This window comes from Lipotes vexillifer, unplaced genomic scaffold, assembly GCF_000442215.2.
Source record: "Lipotes vexillifer unplaced genomic scaffold, Lipotes_vexillifer_v1.1 scaffold1429, whole genome shotgun sequence".
NCBI lineage: Eukaryota > Metazoa > Chordata > Mammalia > Artiodactyla > Lipotidae > Lipotes > Lipotes vexillifer.
The window spans coordinates 228,517-251,162 of record NW_006787152.1 but is presented as its reverse complement, the minus strand read 5'-3'; the positions used below and the strand labels follow the sequence as shown (position 1 = coordinate 251,162).

The 22,646-nt window shown below is 42.2% G+C and overlaps 1 protein-coding gene across 1 annotated transcript in view; it reads right to left on the bottom strand.

The window, feature by feature from the left end:
- The window catches only part of GNAQ (G protein subunit alpha q), a 292,811-nt gene that overhangs the window by 102,555 nt on the left and 167,610 nt on the right, over positions 1-22,646 (bottom strand). The window lies entirely within an intron of this gene.

The following is a 22,646-nucleotide window of genomic DNA, read 5'->3' as shown; positions in this document are numbered from 1 at the left end:
TCGGCAGGCGGACTCTCAACCACTGCGCCACCAGGGAAGCCCGACGCTTTTCTTTTTTTGAGGTAGTCATTCTATAACTCCCAGCTCTTCCTCAACAGCATGAGTTCATCTTGCAATGAGGAACCCAAACCACACTCTGTTCCCTGCTCTGCTAAATAAATAAAGCATAATGGTCAAGAACAGGCCTAACTACAATCTTGGTTTCACAGATGAAGAAAATGTTATTTTCTGGGACAAAAATTATTTGTATAATAATTATAAATTTTATAAAAATAACAAAAATGTTATTTTCTGGAATAAAATTCCCTGGGACATGCAACAGCAAGCAGTAAGGGTTCCGTCAGGGGGTTTGAGGCCCCTCTGGACACAGCTGCACCTCGTGGCACTCAGCAGCCCTGAGAGCCAAGAGGATGAAAAGAAGAACAGTAGGGAGGGTTGATGTAATCCCTGCACTAAGTATTACTTAGTGGTATGGAGTATTAGTACTTGGTCGAACACTGGAATCACCTGGGGAGCTTTAAAAAACATACATGTCTAGGTCCCACCCTTGGAGATTCTGATTTAATAGGTTTGGGAAGTGACCGAGGTTTTATAATGCTCCCTAGGAGATCTAATGTACAGCCAGAGTAGAAAAACACTGGTGGAGACCTGGTCTCCAGAGTATGGGGCACATAATCATCCACTGGGTGCAGGACAAAACTATCAAAACCTACGTGTTTAATCTGAAAAGGAAAAAGATATTAAGTTTTCCTGTATCTAATGGATCTTAAAAGATATTACGTTTTCCTGTATCTAATGGCACCCTCATCCATCTGATGACCGTGTACGGTGTCCAGGAGTCGTGAGGGAAGGTAGGAGATTCCTGAGGAGTCCTCACTCTTCTGTTCACTTTCAGTGTGCTGCTACATACCCCCATTAATGTGTCCCCAGCCAGTAATTGACAGATTCTAGTATCTTAAAGAGAAGAATCCTGACAACAGTTTATAATGAGAAGGGGAATAATCAGGAAGACATTTTGAGCCATGAGAGGTTTCCAAATTATATGATGGCAAACTAATTATAAGAACTGTAGAACTCAAAGAAGAGCTGCACATTTTTCTTTTATAAAATGACAAGTGTTCCAAATATGCTGACTTTTTTTTGTTGTCTTTTTGGTCATGACAAGGAGCTGAAGGAGCTGCTTTATTTGGCTGATACTTTTATAAAAATAAACATATTTAAGCTATCTCTTCAAGGCCAAAGAGCATTTTAACAGTGAGTGAGAGAGAAATCGCTAAGAAACGAGCATTTTTGAAAATGGATATTTGGAAACGTTCCCACTGTGATGTGATTTTGCTGTTAAAATCAATATAAGGTGTGACACCAGGAAAAAAAATAAACAACTATCTTATGCGTAAACTTTAAAAGCTTGGGTAAAAAATATTTTAAAGAAAGAGTTTTAGTGGGGATTTTAAGTCATTTGTGAAAGGATGAATAATGTAACACTTTTCAATTGGTTTGAAAGAAGGGCTGACCGATACCCAGCAGGATGGAAATTTATTAGCAAAATTTCAATTAAAAACATTTGCATAATCAGTGAATGCGACTGAAAACAAGCACTGTGCTTTAGTAGGCAAAGCCAAAGATGCAGCTCCTTCCATTTACAAGTACGTATCTTGTGTGACATCTAAAAATAAGTACTGAATTAAACTGAACTTAGAACTAGATCACTGTCGCACAGAATTAATCAATTTTTAAAAACATTAAAATGTTTTATATCACAAAGAGCTCGAAAATTTTATCAAGCATAATTTCAATGAAAGTCAAAATAATTGCTTTCAATGGGGTACATAATCCAAAAAGTGTTGACCATACTCTGCTTAGCAGACTATCCTGTGTATTTAGTCAGCCACTCCAAAATCAGAGATCTGCAGTGAGGAGAGGTTTGCACTGCATACTGTAGACACTGGCCACCTGTTGGACTGGTAGTGTATAAGAGGAGAAATCAGAAATCCTATCCTAGAGAGGGAGCCATGAAGAAACTTCTGGAACTCTGTTGAAGACTTGCTTGGAAATCAAGCGTAATTGCTTCAGCAGGCAAGTATATTTTAACTAGTTCAACGAACCTGGGGAGAGACTGTGCCTCATATTTGTATTCTCACGTGTCTCATATGATGGTTTTATATGGTGGGTGCGCAAGAGATGCGGTTGACAAAAGCAATAACTTGCTGGTGAAAAAACTGTACCTTCTCAGCGGTGTTAACAGTAGGGTCCATTTCTACTAATGCAACACAAAAATCATTCTCATCATTGATAATGTGTTGTGATACAATATCTAAAATGGTCAGTCACTGGGAAGTGGAAAAGTTATTAATTAGTATCCCTGAATTATAAAAAGCCTCAGTTAAATATAGTACGGTGGAAAACTACGAGACAGTGTTCTGAGCCCCAGAAGACAACCACTTCCAATGCGTCAGAATTACCTGTTTCACACCCCATGTATTAATATTTGGTTTAGCTGCTAAAATCACTAAACATCTTGTTCTTAATACTGTGCCTGTAAAAATGCCCATGTAATAAAATGGAAACTGTTATACAGAGATTACATCTCATATGATAACAGAAACACTGTTTCTGCTTTTGTGAAATCTTACCCTGAAAAGCAAATCTTTATGAGAACGAATTAGGTACAGGCAATAAGTATTCATGAACAGTTTTATGTATTCATATGCCTCGCCTTTGGTTTCTTAACAGTGTCAGGGTCTCACGTGACCTAAACTAGTTGTATGAAACTGCCCTCGCCAACTCGCCTCTCAGAACACATTAATTGTCAGAAGGATCCTCCACTGGCTCGGGATCACGTGCTTCTCTCACTTGAGGTGCCCCTGCTCTGGGTAACTGAGGATATAGCACAGGTAGGTCAAAGACATACTTTGCAAAGATTTAAATCCATCCCCAACCTCAGGCAGCATTTAGAGCATCCCTGTGCCCTTCGAATGCTTTTCTATTTTTCAATATGGGGCACAAAAATCTGAATTTTAGGAAGACAAAAATCTCACTCTCCTTAAGGTTCTGCATGCAGTATCCATCACATGCAACTATTCTACTCATTTTGTCTTTTGCTCCCTGCTTGCTGATTCATGAGGGAGAGGAGATGGAAAAGGAACGAAGTAAATACACGCTAGGCTTCACCCATCGGGACATTTTATTTTTCCTTAAACCCAGATGTCCAATAACAAAGCCCTGCTCTGATTATTCACAGTGGTTACTTGGTTTGAAAGTTATGATACAGAGTAGATAACCAGCTCTGCAGAGCTATTCATTATATACAGTACACTGAAGTGTCGCACTAGGGGGTGGGAAGAAATGGATGGGGTACCCCTAGAAGATTCAGGCAGGAGATGCCTGGAGTCAGAGTGTATGGTAAGAAAATACGTTACCTGGATAGGTGAGAAACCACAGCATCCATAAAGCTATTATTAAAATGCATATTTAGAAAAGCACCAAGCAAACTCCCCAAAACGTGATCTTTGGAGTACCCAAGTCTATGGTAACAGGTACTATCTGTCCCCCTTCTTGGTAAGGCTAACTGAATGCCTATTTCCCAGTCCTTCTGGACTATTTTTCATTTGCTACTAATCCTCCCATCATTTATAGGGTGTGATGTGGGAAATACTTTATTCTATTTACTATCTAAGCACCTACTTTGTGCCCAGCACTGTGGGGGACACTTGAGGAGATACACAGAATCAAATGGTTAGAGAGACAACTGTAAAGACAAATAATAAAAGGAATGAACCCGGAGAAGCATTTGGACAAGGAAGGGTTCAATTAAGAGGTATTCCTCAAAACACACATTCCGGGGAAATGTGCAGATCCTTCTGGAAGCTCTTCCCAAGTTCATCCCCACACTTAAATCTGTGATGCCCCCCAGGGAGGAGGCTGAGAGAGCAGGTCACCTCACACAGTCACGTGATTCACTGCACACGGCCCTGAGCCAAGGGCGTGGTGGGAACTGAAGCCCTGCCCACATTCTGCTGGCCAGGCACACAGTGTCCACTCCCAGGAAGGCCTTTTCCGTGTCACACGAAGGCTCTGCCCCGACAAGGGCAGGCCTGCAGCAAAGGCAGCAACTGTACCAGCCCATAGAAATTTCTCTTCTTTGCCTCCAAGTAGCATGGACAGCACGTGCTAATTATATACTATCTTGTGCTGTCCTTGCTCTTATATTTTTAAATATCATCTCCCCAGCTAGACTTTCCCTGAGTGGCATGTCTCTCCCTTGGGTGATTCCATTCCCTCAGGGGGGCTCCCTTAGGTGGTTCTGAAAGTCTGTGTTCAGATACCTGTTCGGATCAGAAGTACAGAGTAAGCAACTGTGGCTGGTACCCAGTCACTTAAGGTGAATGACAATTCCCCAGTGCGTGTACAGGTGAAGCCTTCTCATGGCTTTCTAGGGTTTTCTGGTTACCTCGGTACCTGGCCATGAATAGACCTGAAGCCATTCTTGAAAACATAAATGTGTATCCTAGGCTTAAAGTTTAGTTTCCACTTCCTCAGATGCTCCTGCCGAAGAAAAACTGGGAATTGAGAAGTTTTTCTGAGAATATCTCTCATATGATATAACAATGGCTTTGAAGAGTGAGGAAACAAGATCCATTTCCTCTTTAGGCAGTGAGTCTGGCCATACGCACAACTATTTTTAATCCTGCGTTCTACTGCTAAGGAGGCAATTTGCTCAATAAGGCAAATTGCAAACGTTTTATGTAAATCCTACAGTTGCCACTCTTTCTTTTGCAGAAACAGGCTTTACACAAGGAGAAGCTGATCCAATAGTTAAAGAATGAAAGACTTGGCTGTTGTAGAAAAAATATTTTCTTCCAACATCTAGGCAGTATCCAAAATTCCTGCAGTCTGATAAAATTAAAACCACATGGAAAATGGTGTTGAGTTGGTTTTTCTTTTTCTTTTTTTTTACATAGAGAAAAATATTTAAAAATATGTAATAACATATTTAGAAACTGGGTACTGGATACCAACGAATAGTATCAGTTTTTGAAACTGAGTGTCGAAATTCTGTGTTAAAACAGAAAATAAGTAGTGATAGTTGTGCAATAATGTGTCACACTACAACTATACATTTGTAACTGCTGAAATAGTGAGAACAGTTTGAGATGCCTAGCAGGTGAGCTTTGATGGAAGGAGCTCGGTGATAATACTTTCTACTTTCCCATTTTGCTCCCCTGTAGTTTACAATCATTTTTGGGAAACAATGACTACTGAGGATTGAGGGATTAATTATGACATACATTAGCAACTGTTAAATAAAAGTGCTCCCTTGCTTTTTTGTTCAGTTGTTTAAGGTCCGTGATTCCGAGCAGACATGATTTTATACCTTCAGGCCACCTACAATTACGATTTCAAGCCTTAGATGGTTTTTGGTGAAGAATTTTTAAAATGGGGGACTGTTCTTTCAAATACACTATGACTCCACCTATTTTTGTTTTTAACAGAACATTGCAAAGAGCCACATCATTGGCCAAATTTACTGTACCACATTCTGCAACTCTGGTTAATTTTAGAAAGAAGTGCAAATCTTACTTTGAGAACAAAGCCTGGCCCACATTTGTTGAAAATGTCCGGAGGCAATCTGATTCCTGGCATGGATGCTGGCAGAGGAGCCATTTGCAGGTACTGGAAAGGCAGTGATTTCTGGCATTTGGTAGTAAGTACAGTCTCTGGAATGAACAAGAACCCATGCCCCACCTCCAACCTGCCTTTTTAAAGATTTTTTTAAAAAAACATCCCTAAGGAGATGGGAATAGTGAAGATCTACTTTTGGGTCCTTGAATTCACTGGAGTTTTAAGAGAACTTCTCTCATGATATTGGTTGAGTTTTCAACTTCAGATGAGCAAAATAACACATTACTGGGTGACAACACTTACGTACTGGCTCCTAACTTCAGAGTAGAAGTGACTAGTGAGGAGATGAAATCTAATACTTTAAATCTATTGACTTAAAATACTGGGATAGGAGTATAACTTCTGTAGTGTCATTCTGAACCAAAGAAGAGAAAATTTTTTATAGTATAAAATTATGTATAACCACATATAGTAAGGACAGAAATATGGACAGAAGAATGTCTGTCTTTGATTGAACACTTACTGTGTGACAGGCAGACACGGTTCTAAGTACTTTAATATAGAATATGCATTTAATCTTTATAGCAACCACAGAAGATAGTTACTATTTTTAGCCCTATCCATTGGGGTGGGGGAATTGTTAACTAACTTGCCCAAGGTCACACGGGCTTATAAATGGCAGAGTCAAGATTCAACCCCACAAAGCTGGCTCCAGAATGCTTGCATCATAATGATACACGAATAATGGAGAAAAGAGCAAAAGTTATTTGTCTTTTTCATTTAGATAAAGAAGCTGAAGAGAGTATTTCCAAGTTGTTGGTACAGCAGAAATGTTTCCAAAAGTGACTGCAAAATATGCTTCCTATAAGATGGTTTTACGGTGTTGAGAAAAAAAAGAAAAGAAAGAAAAAACTGAGATCTGTACATTCAGTATTACAAACTTATGGCCAAAACAACCAATCTAAGCAGCTATACCTGGGGAACTATGGTTGAAGATATGGATTGGATGGAAGCCACCAGGAGAAGTTAACTAGGCCTACAAACCTCTTCCTACATTTTTCCTCAAAATACCCTCATTTCCTGATCTCCATGATTACAGGCCACCAGGACCTAACAAAGTTCTCTCTTCTAACTCCAAGGGATTCCAGTACACTTTTGGGTATCCCCTGACTACACTACGTGGTCAAATTCTTGGAATTAGGGGGAATACGAAAGTGATAGGGTTTCTTTTCTTTTTTTTAAGAAAATGCTCATGCAGATCCTTAGAGCAGAAAAAACACCACTGTTTAGGCAATGTTGTTAGGTTTGAAATAATCTCTTTCATTTCTTCTTCTCTATTATACACGAAACCTCTAGACAGAAAAATCAAGCCAGATTCAAGGGAAAAAAAAATCTTATTGACCTCAGTCTTCTCCACAGTAATTATCAACACCAGGAAATACTGGAGCAACGTCTACAAATTGAGGAAGGACCTCAACAAAGATTCTCAACAGACAAGAAGGCAGGGAATATAGTACACATCCTGAAATAATAATAAAAAATAATAATAATGATACAAATAGTAAATAATAAAATAAAAACAAAACTTGAAACAGTAAAAACAAAACTACAAGACGTTTAAATTCATTCAACTTGAGAAAAGAACTAGCAGTAAATCCTGTACCTATTAAGCCTACCATTAAAATTAAATTGTGGAATTTATGTTTACAGAACATACTGTGAATGTTACTTAGCTTGACAATGTAAAAATAATACAATAACCATCACATATCGAAAGATGGGTGAAAGAGAAGTGTGTCACAGAAGTTTTCTAATTTCCTATCTTTCAGTGGCAGCGAGTAAACAGACACGGCCTACATTAAACGTACAGTTTTAAAAACTCTATTTCAAAATTATGTTTCTATTATCTTCCACTTTTAGTTGTAGGAGGAACTATTAGGAACTAATTTCCTTTGTCAAAAAATGTATATCTGAAATTCAGTGACTTTTCTTTTCAGTGTCTCAATTTCTTTCTACCACTTCTTAGTTGAAGTACAATTAAATAATTATATATATATTTATATAAAAAAGATATGATAAAGTTAATCAGTCTTTCTCTCTATCCATCTGGAATGATGTTCACCAAATGCTGATGACGGCTGTTTCTCAAGGGTGGGATTCTGAGTGTCTCCTTAAAGTTGTTTCTTCATAGTGATTGACTTTACAAAAATAGTGTATTATTTTTCAAAAGAGGAATAAAATTACTGTTCTAAAAAAAGCATGAAAATGACTTCAAAATATATTAACTGACATGAAAAGGTGTTAAAAATATAATACTGGAACTAAAAAGTAGATTGTGAAATAGTATAATGCCATTTTTATTTTAAAAATCTATATGCATGAAATAAATTCACACACACACAAAAAACAGAGCAAAAGGTTAAGGATGGTTAATTTCTAAATTGATCTTTATCAGCATTTTCTGATTTATCTATGAGGAACAGCATTACTCATGCAATACAATATAAATAAATGTACACATTCAAACAGTAACCCGACAATTTTTACTGGGGTGTAGCTGAAAATTTTTAATGGATACTCTGAAGAGAAGACAGCAGCTGTGACTCTAATGAGAAGAAAACAAACAAACAAACAAACAAAACATCCTATTGTGAAAGACAGCTTTTATTTCTGAGCACTGACTTTGTGGGCTGAACTTAAATGGAGCCCTCTTTACAATCGTCATCTTTGGGGTCCATACTGGCTGGGATGGAGACTCCCCTTCTCTTTCCTTTATTGCTCTAGAACTTCCATTTCTGGTTCTCAGGCTCTGTCTCTCTTCCGCCCAGGTCTCCTGGTTGACAACACTATGTTGCTAGCAGGTGAATAATCGAAGCTCTTTCTGAACTATGTTAACCCAAACTGGAGTCAGACTTGATTGATCAAGACCAGAAGACCTCATCAAAAATCTTGATTTTCAAAGGAAAATGAGATGGTCATTCAAATATTGCTTTATTTCAGACAATCCTCCAATCGTTTATTTGGGACAAATATAATTAAAGGAGAACTGATAGGATAATTTCTCAATCTGCTCTTCATAAACCATTACACCTCTCAACTTCATTCAGCAGGTCTGTGAGCTTACAAGGTACCCAAAGTCCTGGCTGACCACATGGGAGAAAAGAGCCTTCATACTCAGGCCAGAGTCTGCTTAGCATTCCTCATTTGATTTGATTTTAACTACAGAATTCCTGAAAAAGGTCACGTTTCACTTTCCAGCATGTGCTGCCCTGTGATCATTGAAGTCATCCTGGGATTGCCAGGGATCGTAGGGGATTCATGTACTACCTGGCCTGAAACATCTCTTGTGCTACAATCTAAAGAGCCTCCGTGGATGGGAAAGAACCAAGGGGGCAGGGAAGTGCAGTTTTTTTTTTTTTTTTTTTTTGTGGTATGCGGGCTTCTCCCTGCCGTGGCCTCTCCCGTTGCGCAGCACAGGCTCCGGACGCGCAGGCTCAGCGGCCATGGCTCACGGGCCCAGACGCTCCACAGCATGTGGGATCTTCCCGGACCGGGGCACGAACCCGTGTCCCCTGCATCGGCAGGCGGACTCTCAACAACTGCACCACCAGGGGAGCCCCAAAGTGCAGTTTTGATGGCAAGAGTTGGCTCTACTTTACTTGGAGCAAACATGTGATTAGACTGGGTTATGGGCAAAGTTTCCTATTTAGAAATAACTACCTTACTCCACATAGTGGGTTAAAAACATGAATGGAATCCTCACCTTTCTGAGAAAAGAATGTTGAAAAATACACAAGAACTATGTATTTAATTAGAACATTAACCAAGAGATGCCTTCCCTAATACTCTAGCATTCCTGTGCCCAATTTATGATGACAGAGAGCTTTGTTTTTAACACTGCCGAGATTTCTGAGAGGGCAAAGTTCAACTTCTGACTGCCTGTTTTATTTTCTTCACCAACAAGTGAAGAGTATAACCTTTCCAAAAGACTCAGTGATTCATCTTTGACTCATTTTTCCTGACTGGGAACCTGGACATTTTTCTCTGCAAATGCTCAAGAAGCACATGTTTCATTTTTTAAAGAAAATGTTACAGCTCTTCCTCTGCCATTCTGGATACACAGTGCACTTAGTAAGTGGTTGACTGAATAATGATTTTTTAAAAATACACAGTCTGGTGATACAAAAGAATTCATGTACTTCTAAATAGAACATTTCCTTCTGTAAAAAAAAAAAAAAAAAAAAAAAAAAAGAATGGATTAGCATGTAGGTAGGTGCAAATTATTATCTCTGTTCTCATTCCTGGATTGGGTGTTTGGTGCAGATGTGTGCCATTTATTATGTTCTATAACATTTTATGTAGAGTCTTATGTCTTGATCAAATTTTTTTTTCTTTTTTTTTTTTTTGCGGTACGCAAGAGGTCACTGTTGTGGCCTCTCCCGTTGCGGAGCACAGGCTCCGGACGCGCAGGCTCAGCGGCCATGGCTCACGGGCCCAGCCGCTCCGCGGCACGTGGGATCTTCACAGACCGGGGCACAAGCCCGTGTGCTCTGTATTGGCAGGCGGACTCTCAACCACTGCGCCACCAGGGAAGCCCCTTAATCAAATATTTTTTAAAACAAAAAAGAAAAAAGCGAATGGGTGAATGATCAGCCATCCATTATTAATGTTCAAGTCTAGGACATGTCACTGTGCCAGTCTCAAGGGATGGGTGAGAGGAAGTGACTTGCTCATGGACTTTAGCTGGCAGGGGCAGTTCCTTTATCTTTGAGCCTGAGGTCACAATTCAGACTCCTCCTTTCCCTTCAGGGACAGCACTGGAGAGAGAGGGGGCAACACGGTAGCAGGCAAGGAAAGCAGATCAGACTTGGCTACTCCTGATCACTACAAAAGGTGTCTCAACTGTACTCTGGTGAGACACAGTAGAAGGAATATCCCTCCTTCTACAGTGGCTGCCGAGTCCCATCCTGGTACACGTGCACCCCCAGACCTTATGCCTCATACATTCGTGTTTTAAAAATATTCAGCCCAACCAAAATGGATTGAAGCACAGACACACATAAAAATTTTTCAATGATATTTTCTGCCCCCTATGGGAGTTTATGGTGACCTACAAAAGGAGAAACTCTCTGTACACATAACACACGTATTAGAGAACCTTTCTTTACTGCTTTGTGGTGAGAGACTGTCTATTCTTAATACAGACATTGGAAGCATTTAAATAAAAAAATTATCCAGCATCTCACACTGAAGTCAAACTTTGCATTGACATTTCCTGCAAGGGCAAATGGGAGGAAAAAAAGCCCAAAGCTTTCAGCATATACTTAAAACAGCATGGCCACAGAGAAATGATTGGCAAAGGAAGAATTATCATTCTGCAATTTTCACACAATAAATTGGGCAAAATCACTGCAATTTGGTATAAATGTTCCTTTCAGGTATATTTCTCAGAGTACCCATTATATTTTATTCTAATGTGTTCTTTTTTCCCTCCTTGCCTCTGACTTAGTTGCATTCTAGAATTTTTATTTGAAAGGAATCTACGATAATCATTTATTATTTTGTTTCAGATATGTCAAGGGTTATTATACCCAATTATTAGTATGTAATTAAACACACAGATAAAATGAGTTAACAAAACAAACCATACGAAATTTACACCTGCTTTTAGAAAGACAGTTTGGCATTGGTAAAAGTCCTCTGACGTATTACCTTCATTACAAGAATGACTCTGATTAGGCACCACCACCCTTAACATTGAGATCGTATTTTTAAAAAACAAGGAGAAACTGAGGCAGAGGTAAATTCTTACTAGGGATGCCCAGTAGTTCCTTGGTGAGGTAAAGAATTCTATTTTGTATTTTAAAGGTGGGAGTGCCCTCTATTGCCCAAAGCCATGGCTCCCGTGATGTTATTCAGGAAGCTCTGTGTGACATATACAAAAATCATTAAAAATAAGAATAGCTCTTTTACTCATCCACAGATGTATAGCTTAGAAATAAATCATTTAATGACCATGTGACTTGGGCGTTTCACTTTCAATAAGTCAAACCCTCCTGGGGGGACTTGTATGCCACAAGAAATAACATGAAACTGAACTCCCTGACAGCCATTCCCCTGAAAGACGGATATCACAATTCAGCAAGGTGGCTGCAACATCCCTCAGCCCCTATCCTGGCTTCTAGTTCTAACCTCACCTGTTCTGAGGAGGCACGGAAGCATGTGCTGCTGACCTTGAACTGGGATAGGGCTACAACACAAATTCCAGTGCTCTAACTGAAGTGAGGAAAGCTGGATTGAAACCATCAAATGCATTCCCTCTTTACGGCCTGGTCAATCCCGACACTGCGATATGAGCAGAAGGGCGCAGACTCAACAAACAACATTCCTTGGCTAAGAAAATGAACCCGGTGTTCATCAAAACCAGTTTAGGCATGTTAATGGGTGAAATGTAGAAAGAAACCTGATTAATATTTGGGGATGGAAAACAACCTTGTTTTAGAGAAAAGAGATTTTTCTTAATTCTGATTTCTATTTGCTATGTTTGAAGATGTTTCGTTGAAGACTACCTAGAGAGACAGAAAAGTTGACAGATGCGTGTCATCAGGCTGGTACACACCTTACAAGGCGGGGGTGCTGGGACACTGAGACATCTGCCTGGTTGCCCATGTGCTGCTGACCCCTGGGCCCTGGGATTATCTCATTCTTGGCAGGACAGCCCCTCTACTGCCTCGGAGACCTCCAGGTGTACGGCCCAACCAAGCTGAGCTGGCATCCATGCTCCTGGGATACTCTGATGAGTATATGCACTGCAAGGCTCCAATGGATATGTGTACCTAGGCCAGGCTCCTAGAATTCTGTATGTAATCTCAGTGCAAAGATACCATTAGGAGAGACATCATACGGACCCCACAGCAATGCCTAAGGTATGAAAGAGAATACCAACCTCAAGTTCCTGTGACAGCCTGTTGCCCAATGGGTTATGGTGTACGACTGACCCCCCTTAAGGCTTCACCTGGCAGAAAACAATGAAAAGTACCATAGGCTTCACCTCCACAGTAATGGTTCCACTCCTGGGCACGAGGACAAGACCAAGGCAAACTGCAGGAGGCGCTGAAAGGACCCCTCATGCTCTTCCTCAACTGCCCCATCCACTCTGACCCTCCCCCCATTAAAATAAAGTCTAGGGGGGAAAAAAGATCCATTCAACTGACTGAATGGATGTTTATATTATTCGTTATATTATTTTCCCAGGGACATTATGTTTTTTAACCAGAGACAAATACACAGGAATAGTATAAACCATCAGAATACATTCTAATTGGAAGATTTCAGGCTTCAGCTGCTAAGTGTAGGATGGATCTCGCATATTCTGAAAATCTGAAATTGTAGGAAGAAATTAAAAATGGAGGATGAAAATTTGAATCTCACCATACCACCTGCTCTCTGTGTGCCCTTGGGCAAGTCATTGAACAACTCTGTATCTGCCTGTTTTTAATCTATAAAATAAAATTAGAAATCTTTTCAAAAACTATTTTACCTACCTAATCATGAAAGTACAGGATGAAGTGAGATCCTAAAGGGTTTTTGAACCTTCACGTGCTACTGTAGCATCAGATTACTGTTTAGTACATCAGGGCTGTGACTGGTTGGAAATGTAACTCAAAGAACTAAAGATTTTAAAACAATCCATTTTTACATTGGTTCTTGGTTCCACTGCTTGTCAGAAAATCTAAAATTATATTGCATTTCACTTCCCCTGGTAATGTCTACTGTTTGCTCCCTGTAATAAGCCAGCAGCAAGTGTCAAAATCAACTGTGGAACCTAAGCTAGCGCTGGACCTCCCTTTTAAAACACAATTCTCGGGGCTTCCCTGGTGGCGCAGTGGTTGAGAGTCCGCCTGCCGATGCAGGGGACGCGGGTTCGTGCCCCGGTCCGGGAAGATCCCACATGCCGCGGAGCGGCTGGGCCCGTGAGCCATGGCCGCCGAGCCTGCGCGTCCGGAGCCTGTGCTCCGCAATGGGAGAGGCCACGACAGTGAGAGGACCGCATACCGCAAAAAAAAAAAAAACACAATTCTCTGGTGGTGAATTCCTTCAGTGTATAATTTCATTACAAACTTGAGATGGAATCATGGAAATTCCTTACAATCCATCTGGCATCAAGAACAGACATAGATTAAGTTGGTACATACACAACGAAAACATTAGAAAACCTACCCAATTCCTTTGTGGACGTTATTTTAAAAAGTAGTTTCATCAGAGCAGGGGTTATGTCCTCACATGAACCCCTAAAGTTACTCAAGGGAAATAACTTCAAGTTCACCACATAATTGTAAGGCTTGTATCCACCCTCTGCAATCCTTCCCTCACAGTCTCACAGGCATCTCTTTATAATCAGAAAGATGACCTCCTACCCAGAAGCAGTGAAAGAAGAAAATATCCTTACTGTAAACTTTTACAGCGTATAAGCAATTAGGAATGGATGAACAGTGATGGGTATGAGAAATCACCCCACTATAAAGAGTGGTTCCTTGGAGGGTCTAGCACAGGGAGACCCGGGATCAGAAGGTCTAGGCTAGTATAGACAAAAAGAGCCTACAAAATGTCATCATCCACTAAAAAAAGAGCTGCTTGCCTGGAGTGGGAGCTATATTACAGCAGATCAAAGAGACACGGCTAAGCGAAGCTACAGACGGGCAGAGGCAGAAAAGGAGGCTGATGCTCTAGTTGAGTCTAGTTGAGCATTTAGGAAATTTTAGGAAATTTAGGAAATGAGGCACAATCACAATGTGCTCCAAGAAGGTCACATATCAGAAGCTTTATGGCGAAGCGTGGCTCATAACTTTATTGTCTGACTGAACTCTGTTGATCTGCAGATTATAAAAAACATATTGACAGCCACAAAAAAAAGAATGAAATATTGCCATTTGCAGCAACATGGATGGATCTAGAGAATATTATACTAAGTAAGTCAGACAAAGACAAATACTGTATGATAACACTTTTATGTGGAATCTAAAAATGATACAAATGAATCCATATATAAAACAGAAACAGGCTCACAGACATAGAAAACAAGCTTATGGTTACCAAAGGGGAGAGGCAGGGAGAAATTAGGAGTATGGGATTAACAGTACACACTACTATATATAAAAGAGATAAGCAGCCAGGATTTACTGTAAGGCACAGGGAACTCTACTCAAAATTTTGTAATAACCTATAATGGAATACAATCTGAAAAAAGATAACTGAATCACTCTGCTGTACACCTTTAACACAAACTGTAAATCAACTATCCTTTAATAAAACAATATTGAAATAGCTCCCAGTGTTAAAAATTAGGGAATTTCACATAAAAATTGGGATTTCTGCCTTCTTTTGAAAATTCAGGAGGTGTGTGGCAAGTCAGGGCCTGCAATTCCACCGGCAAAGCTGCCTGAAGTCGAGGTGCAACACCCCCGCTGTCTGCTGTGATGTCCTCCAACCCTCTCACCCTTCGTTCACACACAGACATGCAGGGATGTGAGTTGCTTGTGCCCAGCTAGAAGAACAAGCTGGCGGGGAGAGGCTGACTGAAACCGAAAAGAAGAGGACTGAAGGGGTGAGATCTTCTTGGGTGTGCAACGGGCCCAAAGCAGTATGGGCGACCCTGGGTGGACCGACAGAGAACTAGTTAGGAGGGCAAGGTAGTCATCGAGGGGGCAGGGAGATGGCTGGACTATTGACTGTCTTATTTGCCTCCTTTAAATGGGGAGAAAATGCAGCAGAGATAAAGCACACGTCCCCCCTTTAACCTAAATACAGAGCATACGGTTCTCTCCTTGGTTAATCCTCCCGTGGACAATGGTATCTTTAGAGCCTAATATAAATCACATTGTTACAGTGCTTTAGGGTTAGTAAAGCACTTTTACATACATTTTCTTTCACATACCCTTAACCACAATTTTGTGAGCTAGACTAGGCAAACAGTATTGTTGTGTATCGTAGATGAGGAAACGGAGGCCGAGGTTTGACGGAATTCAAACCGGACTTTGTCACCACAGCCCATGGACCTGCTGTTCCTTGGCAATGACCTGTCCTGGACTGCAAGGAACACTGGGCCACTTCAACCTGCCTGGACAGCGGCTGTTCAGACACCACAATGCTGGCTAGTGACTTAGGAGGTTTTTCCCTTACTAGGATGATCTTTCCCTGAGCAAATTCACCCCTCCTCCCCCAAACTCAGAGCGCCAGGAGTTTGCTCAGCCTGCAAGGCAGTGGTCAGTTATGTCTAGAAACATCCCTTATTTGTTCACGAAAGCCCTGCAAAATGTTTTGGCAAATAAATTCAGAAAGCCGGAAACGCTAATTATTAGGCAGAGACAAACCCACAGTAATAACATAAACAACAAAGTGCCTTTTCAGCGCTGCTATTCAATGTGCCTTCCTGTTGCCAGTGCCACGAAAAACACGCCAGGGAATGGCCTGGAGGGGATGGAAGAGGAAATGACTGCTTCCAAGACCTCGTCCTGTGGGCAGGCTGCTGCCCTCCCATTTACTACAGCAGAATCAGAGAGGAAGGGCGGGTGGGGTATGTGCAGGCAGAGAAAAATAGCTCAAAGAATGGAGCTCCTTAAGAATACAGGGAAGGTGGGGCACTTATAATTCTTTAACGGATGAACTTTTTTGTTTTTAGGTTGGGGGTAAAGTGAACGGGGAAATAAAGATTTTGCTCAGCTGGTTGCAGATACATAGGAACTAGTCCTTTGCCAAGACAGATGCCCGTCTCAGTCCTCCACATATGGCTGTGCATGGTGTGCCTTGTGTAAAGGTGTGTGCACAGTGGGCCCTTCCGGTATTCTGCCCACTCAGCTGCGTGCCTTGTTCAGCCAGGAAGAAACACCTTTTTGTAAGTGGACGCCTGTTTTCATTCACACGAAGGCACTCCCTGTGCTAGCAGCAGCCCTGACCTGGGTAATGGTTTGCGCCTGTCAGCTTTCTGGCCTTTCAAGCCTGTGTCATTTTAAGCCACATAGTCACATTGGATGTCCTGGGCTTAAGTACTAGCCATGTCGAGCCTTACACAAATCGGGTAAGTGCTTTTTTGCTTTCCTTTCTCTGGCTGGAGCAATAAGAAAAGCCCCACCTGCCCCCATCTCCTTAGGGCCACTGTGAAGCCACTGGGAAAAGTCTAATGCTATTTCTTCCTTCAACATGTCCAGAAATGTCTTCCTCCCACATGGCTTTTCCGTATAGTAACATAACATTCCTCCTCCTCATTTAAGTTCCAAGTAAATAAAAGAAGAAATCTTATAAGTTCAATGATGTGCTATGTGGCCAAGGACCACAGGCCCACTTTAATAGGACAACGTCCATTTGCCAAGCAAATCATACACGTTCATGCATCTAAATTCCAACCACAGATCTTCAAGTCATTTCACTAGAGTCGTATGGTTCAGCAACGCCACGGCTGGCCTCTCTGAGCAGCAAATCAAACCCCAAATTGGCTTGCTTCCCCCAGCAGACTGCTGGGATACGCGTTCCTGACCAACTGCAGGAGAGCTGCCAGCTTGATACTGCTTCCAGAGTTGGCTTGGCCAGGGCAACGCTGGAACAACTGGTCTCATTACCTTCTGAGATGACAATTAATTAGTGTGATGGAAACAAGGAGTGGCCTCTCCAGGGAGCCGAGCCTCTGCCCTTCCTTCTGAGGGATGTGGCACTGGCCTCTCGTCAGAGCGAACGTCTGCATCGGAAGATGCACTGGGGAGGATTTCTGGCCCCCTTGAGGCAGTCTAGGTGGGTAAGGGGGACAGAACACCTTCCAAGGAGTTCTTTGCTGGGGAACAAGAAAGATGAAAGAACTCCAGTAACACTGAAAATCCAACTTAGAACCAGAGATAAATATTCGGCAGTGAAGTGCAACAACAGGTTAGAGAATACATCATTCTAGACATGATGAAGGGAAAAAAAGGACAAATGTTTCATTGAGAAGTGCCTCAGAGCATGGCATAAAGAATGTGTGGTGACAGGAATCCAGCCCCATTGAGGAATCTGAGCTCAGTGACAACATCCTCGGCAGGCTTTATTAGGCACTCGTACCAACTGCATTGCTCAACACGCTGTGAATGAGAACGCATGAGTCACAGGACAGCACCCCCCTGACTCAAGTTGACAGCACAGGACATCACTTATTTAACTGTGGAAGAGGATGACTGACTCCCAAGGGCTTTCTAGAGAGGAACATACTATCTCATTGCAGGGGTGGGTGAATTAAAACATGCCTCTCAAAACAAACATCCTAAAACTATTTTAAAAATATAATTATTTAGAAATAATGAAAAGTCCTTTATGAAAGACTGTATGCGCTTCATAGCCACCAAAATTCCTAAGCTATAGGTAAAGCCTTGACATTGGAGTGGGGATGGCAGTTCAGTTAGTGGCCACGTGGAATCTAAAATTCGAACCTTGGTTTAACCATGACCACCCCGGACTCCTCCTCTTCTAGTTCTCCCTGTTCCTTCTCCCAGCCAAACTGAATTAAAATAGTCACCCGAACTGGCTGCTCAACCTGTCCCCTGCCCCTCAGCTCCCAGCCTGTTGCGATTCACCTTCCACTCCACCGCTCCACTGACACTGCACTGGCCAAGATGATCAAGCCTGAGGGGCCCCTTTCAGTTCTTCGCTTGTCTTCTTTTCAGTATTTGATAATACTGACCACTCTGTCTCAGACTGTATTCTGTGATTCTTTGATACTATATTCCCTTTCTCTAGAATTCCAGTAGCACCTTGTCTTTCTAGCCAGTACTTCCAAATGCCTGCTAGGCTCCGCCTGATGTCCGTGGTCGCCTTCTACCCCAATGTGTGCCCCAAACACCTCTCGACTGCTTCCCACCCCCCTCAAAGCAGGTCTGGTCTTCCTCCTGTTTATCTGTCAGAGTTAATGGTGTTCTCACTCACATAGTCGCCTCAGCCAGAAACTGTGGACAATCTTGGCGCCTCTCTGCCTGGAGAATCTCCCACTTCCAGTCACTAAGTATTATTCAGTCTACTGCTTACCAACCTCTCAAGTCGTTTCCCTCCTCTCCACAGCCTTGGGTCTAGACCTCGTTCTCTCCTACGTGGACCCCAGCAACAGCTTATAGCCTCTCTTCCTGCACTCAGGGAGCTTTTTTCTTTTTCTTTTTTTTTGCGGTACGTGGGCCTCTCACTGTTGTGGCCTCTCCCGTTGCGGAGCACAGGCTCCGGACGCGCAGGCTCAGCGGCCACGGCTCACGGGCCCAGCCGCTCCGCGGCATGTGGGATCTTCCCGGACCGGGGCACGAACCCGTGTCCCCTGCATCGGCAGGCGGACTCTCAACCACTGCGCCACCAGGGAAGCCCTCAGGGAGCTTTTTGAAATCCATCTTCCAACCACTACCATATTATTTCTTGAGAACACAAACCCACTTACATTACATCTACTCAAAATCCTCCACCTCCCATCCCAGCTTCCCACTTTCTACAGGACAAAGAATTTCCGACGTAAACCCCACTGAGCTTCCTGGTCTCCTCAGCTCCCACTCTGCGCCATTAATCTTAGCCAAGTGGACCCCTCTCAGTTCCCCAAGTCTGTCAAGCCCATTCGTACCACCATTCTTGTCTCTGTCGAGGTTCTCTTCGTTTTGCATGTCCTCAGTCCAGCCTTCGTGCTCCTTGGCCTTCACTACCCATCTCAAACGCCTCCTTTCCTCTGAAGGCTTTCCTGCCCCCTCCCCATGCCCGTATCCAGACAGTCACTCCTGCCTCTTTACTCCCACAGCAAATGTGCATCCCCTCCCGGTCAGTCTCACACAGGGTCGAGGTGTGCCCTGAGAACGGAGACCACCATTTCTCATTTCTTTCCTCCTCCTTGTAGCTCCTAAAGTGATCAGCTCCTTGTAAACAATAGACAAACAGTTACTGGAAAAAGTTTTTTTCCTGACCGTCCTCAGACCTTCACAGGTGCATGTAATTTCACACCCTTTCTCTCTCCATGCAAACCTGTGATGGGGAACATACATATGCATGTTTACTTCACCCAACAAGGACAAGTCTAAGGTGGGGAAGGAACAGCAAAGTTGTACGACTTGCCTAAAATCTAAGAGGCAAAGATTCAGAAATCCAGATTTTCAGATAAAAGACCCGTTTTTTCCTTCATGATTGACAAAAAGTTTCTGTAATAAAACTCCCTAAAAACAGGGTGCTTATTGTGTAGGACATACCTCAATCTCCCACTATAGAATTTTAAACATCCAATGGTAAGTTTTCTGATATGTATCATTACCTGGGTATTTCTGTGTGGGGAGCTAAGATCTCTGGTCCCCTAGAGAGTATACAGAACTTATTCTCTAAAGCCATTCTTATCTTACTAGAGGTCATTGAAAAGGACCCAAATTCAGTGGGACAGGTAGATCACATCAAGCCAATTTCAACACCGCTGTTCTGACTGTCCTGCTTTTGTTTCTATCCGCAAGCCGTGTCCCCGTGTGGTCCCTCCTGTCAGCCTCCACCTGGATAACCAGCCCCCTCCTAATACTGCCCCTGCTTGGTCGGGGGGAGGTGATTACAAATGCTGGTGGCGGCATTAGTGGGACAGTGGGGTGCTTGCTCTGCCTACTTTAATTGTTGCTGCCCTCCTTCCATTTGCTACAAAGACCCCCTTACTCTTCTCTCTCCATCATTTTTCAGCCTCATGCAATGCACACCCCATATACCAACTGAGCTGGCATCTCCTCTTTGATGTAATGTTTCAGAGGAAGGTTATTTTTTTTGACTTATGAGGCTTTCTCTTTCAACCCTCGGTGAAAATCAGCAAAGATTCCTGTTCTTATCAACTGAGCGCGTAAGTAAACAGAGCATTGTGCCAGAGTCAACAGGATATGGAAAACGAGATTTTGCTGAAGATTACTTGTAATGGGGTTCTGCTGCTAACACAGAATCAGGAGTTCACATTTCGTGATGAAAAAGAGCATGAAATGGGAAACAGCCACAACTTCAAAAAGAGGGCAGGGTTGGTTTGCCTGTACCCAACTTGGTCAGGTAAGGTCCATGCTTTTGTAAATCTGGACAGAATTTCCTCCTCTCGCTGAAAGAACACTCTCATTTGTATATGCAGAGAAGAAATTACACCATTCTGCCCCGCTCTCATTTCAACAGACTGTCCGTTGTGCCACCTGACCACTTTTACCCACTTAGGACAGTGCCTCCTCTGCCTGGACTCGGAGCTCAGAGGCACAAGAGCTTTGGCAGAGTGATGAGGAAAAGGGATGCAGTGGAACTGTGCAGAGGCAGAATAACCATGGCAACCACGGTTTGCCAACCTGTTCTGCCCTGTTAAGGCCTGGGAGCCCCACGCCCACTGAACTGGGTGTGCTACTCCTGGTTTTCACACCCTCCACCAGCAGCAGGATTCAAACGGTTGGCTCTTCCAGCCCTTCACTGCAACGTGAATTTACATCCTCTTTCTGGGTATCCGTATATCATCTCTAGGAAGCATCGCTATTCAGCTGTGGGGCCTTGGGAAGACTACTAGCACAGGGTTCTTGTTCCCAACCCTTCTCTTTTGTCCTTCACAACACAGTACCTTTTGCAGGCGGCTCAGGTATCTCAGTATCTGAGGAGGAAACCTCACAGTGTTCTATTTGCAATTATATCCCTGGCCTTGTATTTACAGTTATACTTTTTCTAAAGAGCTGAAAGACCTTGCCATCAATCCCTCATTTCGTACTTTGATGTCCAGGCAAAGGCGACTTGATCTCCATTTTACCAGTGGGGAAACTGAGAAAAAATAAGGTTGAAGAGTTTATATCCTGGCAGTTTGTGGTGAGGCTCTCAAAATAGTGGCTCTCTTAGCATATACCATCAGGCATGCACAGACGGAGAAAAGACCTTTCAGTAGGCCACATATTTTTTCTTTTCTCTTTCTATAAAAATTGACGGTATTGTAGAAAAGGAAAAGACAGACAGAAGTGTTATCAACCAAATGATGCCAAATGGAAGAAAATTTGAGAAGAGCACACTACATGTCACTTTCCTGCTTCACAGTCTTTTAACCCCGAAAAACAGAGAATCTGTTGGTAGGAGATCAGGAGTCAGATCTGAGCTGGAGGTATACTACTGGGTGACTCTTCCAGCATATTTTAAACTTCTTAGCTCTTCATCTGAAAATAGGGATAGGGGTGGTTATCTTAAAGGGATGTATGGGGATTACATGAAATAACGTACATAGATAGTATTAACAAGGCCTAGTCCAAGGCAAACAGTTAATAAAGTTAGTTATTATTATTTATGCTACTGGATGAATAACAGATCCTGACTTCGGTAACAGTGAGCATAATACCATTTTGTTTTCAAAACCATTTACCATGAAAGCACAACCATGGAGACCATTCTCTTGACCAAGAACTTGACAGCCTTTCTGACAGTACAGATAGATCAGAAGGGCCACTGTCATGCTAGATTTTGTGTCATACCCTGAGAAATCTTGATCAGTCTGCAGTTTGAAAAAGGAACCTATGTATTCACAACCATAAGTCACAGATACAGACATGCCAGGTATAATACAGAACAGCGTACAACAGCGTACAATGGCTACACCTGAGTGTCCTATTATTCCACTAAATTTCATTTCAGGACCTTTGTAAAATTACAACAACAACAACAACAAAAAAACGACGGCACTATTTCATTAGAAAAAAGCAATTACCTTATGTTCAGCCTGTCCCATTTCTAAGAATCTTTCCACTATTACATAAACCACCTAAATGAATTTTGGAGCACCTCCAGGCAAGAGGACAGAGCTTGCTGTGACCTGTTGATATGATAATGACAAGTTGCTGCTATAGGAAAAACTGAGTTAGGGGTTTCAAACTATTTTTGAGCCTAAATTGGAAGAATCTGTTTCTGATTTTTATCCTGCAACCCAAATATAAAGCCACTATTTCATACGGATCACACGTCTCCCTTACATCCTTGTGTGTGTGTGTGTGTGTGTGTGTGTGTGTGTGTGTGTGTGTGTGTGT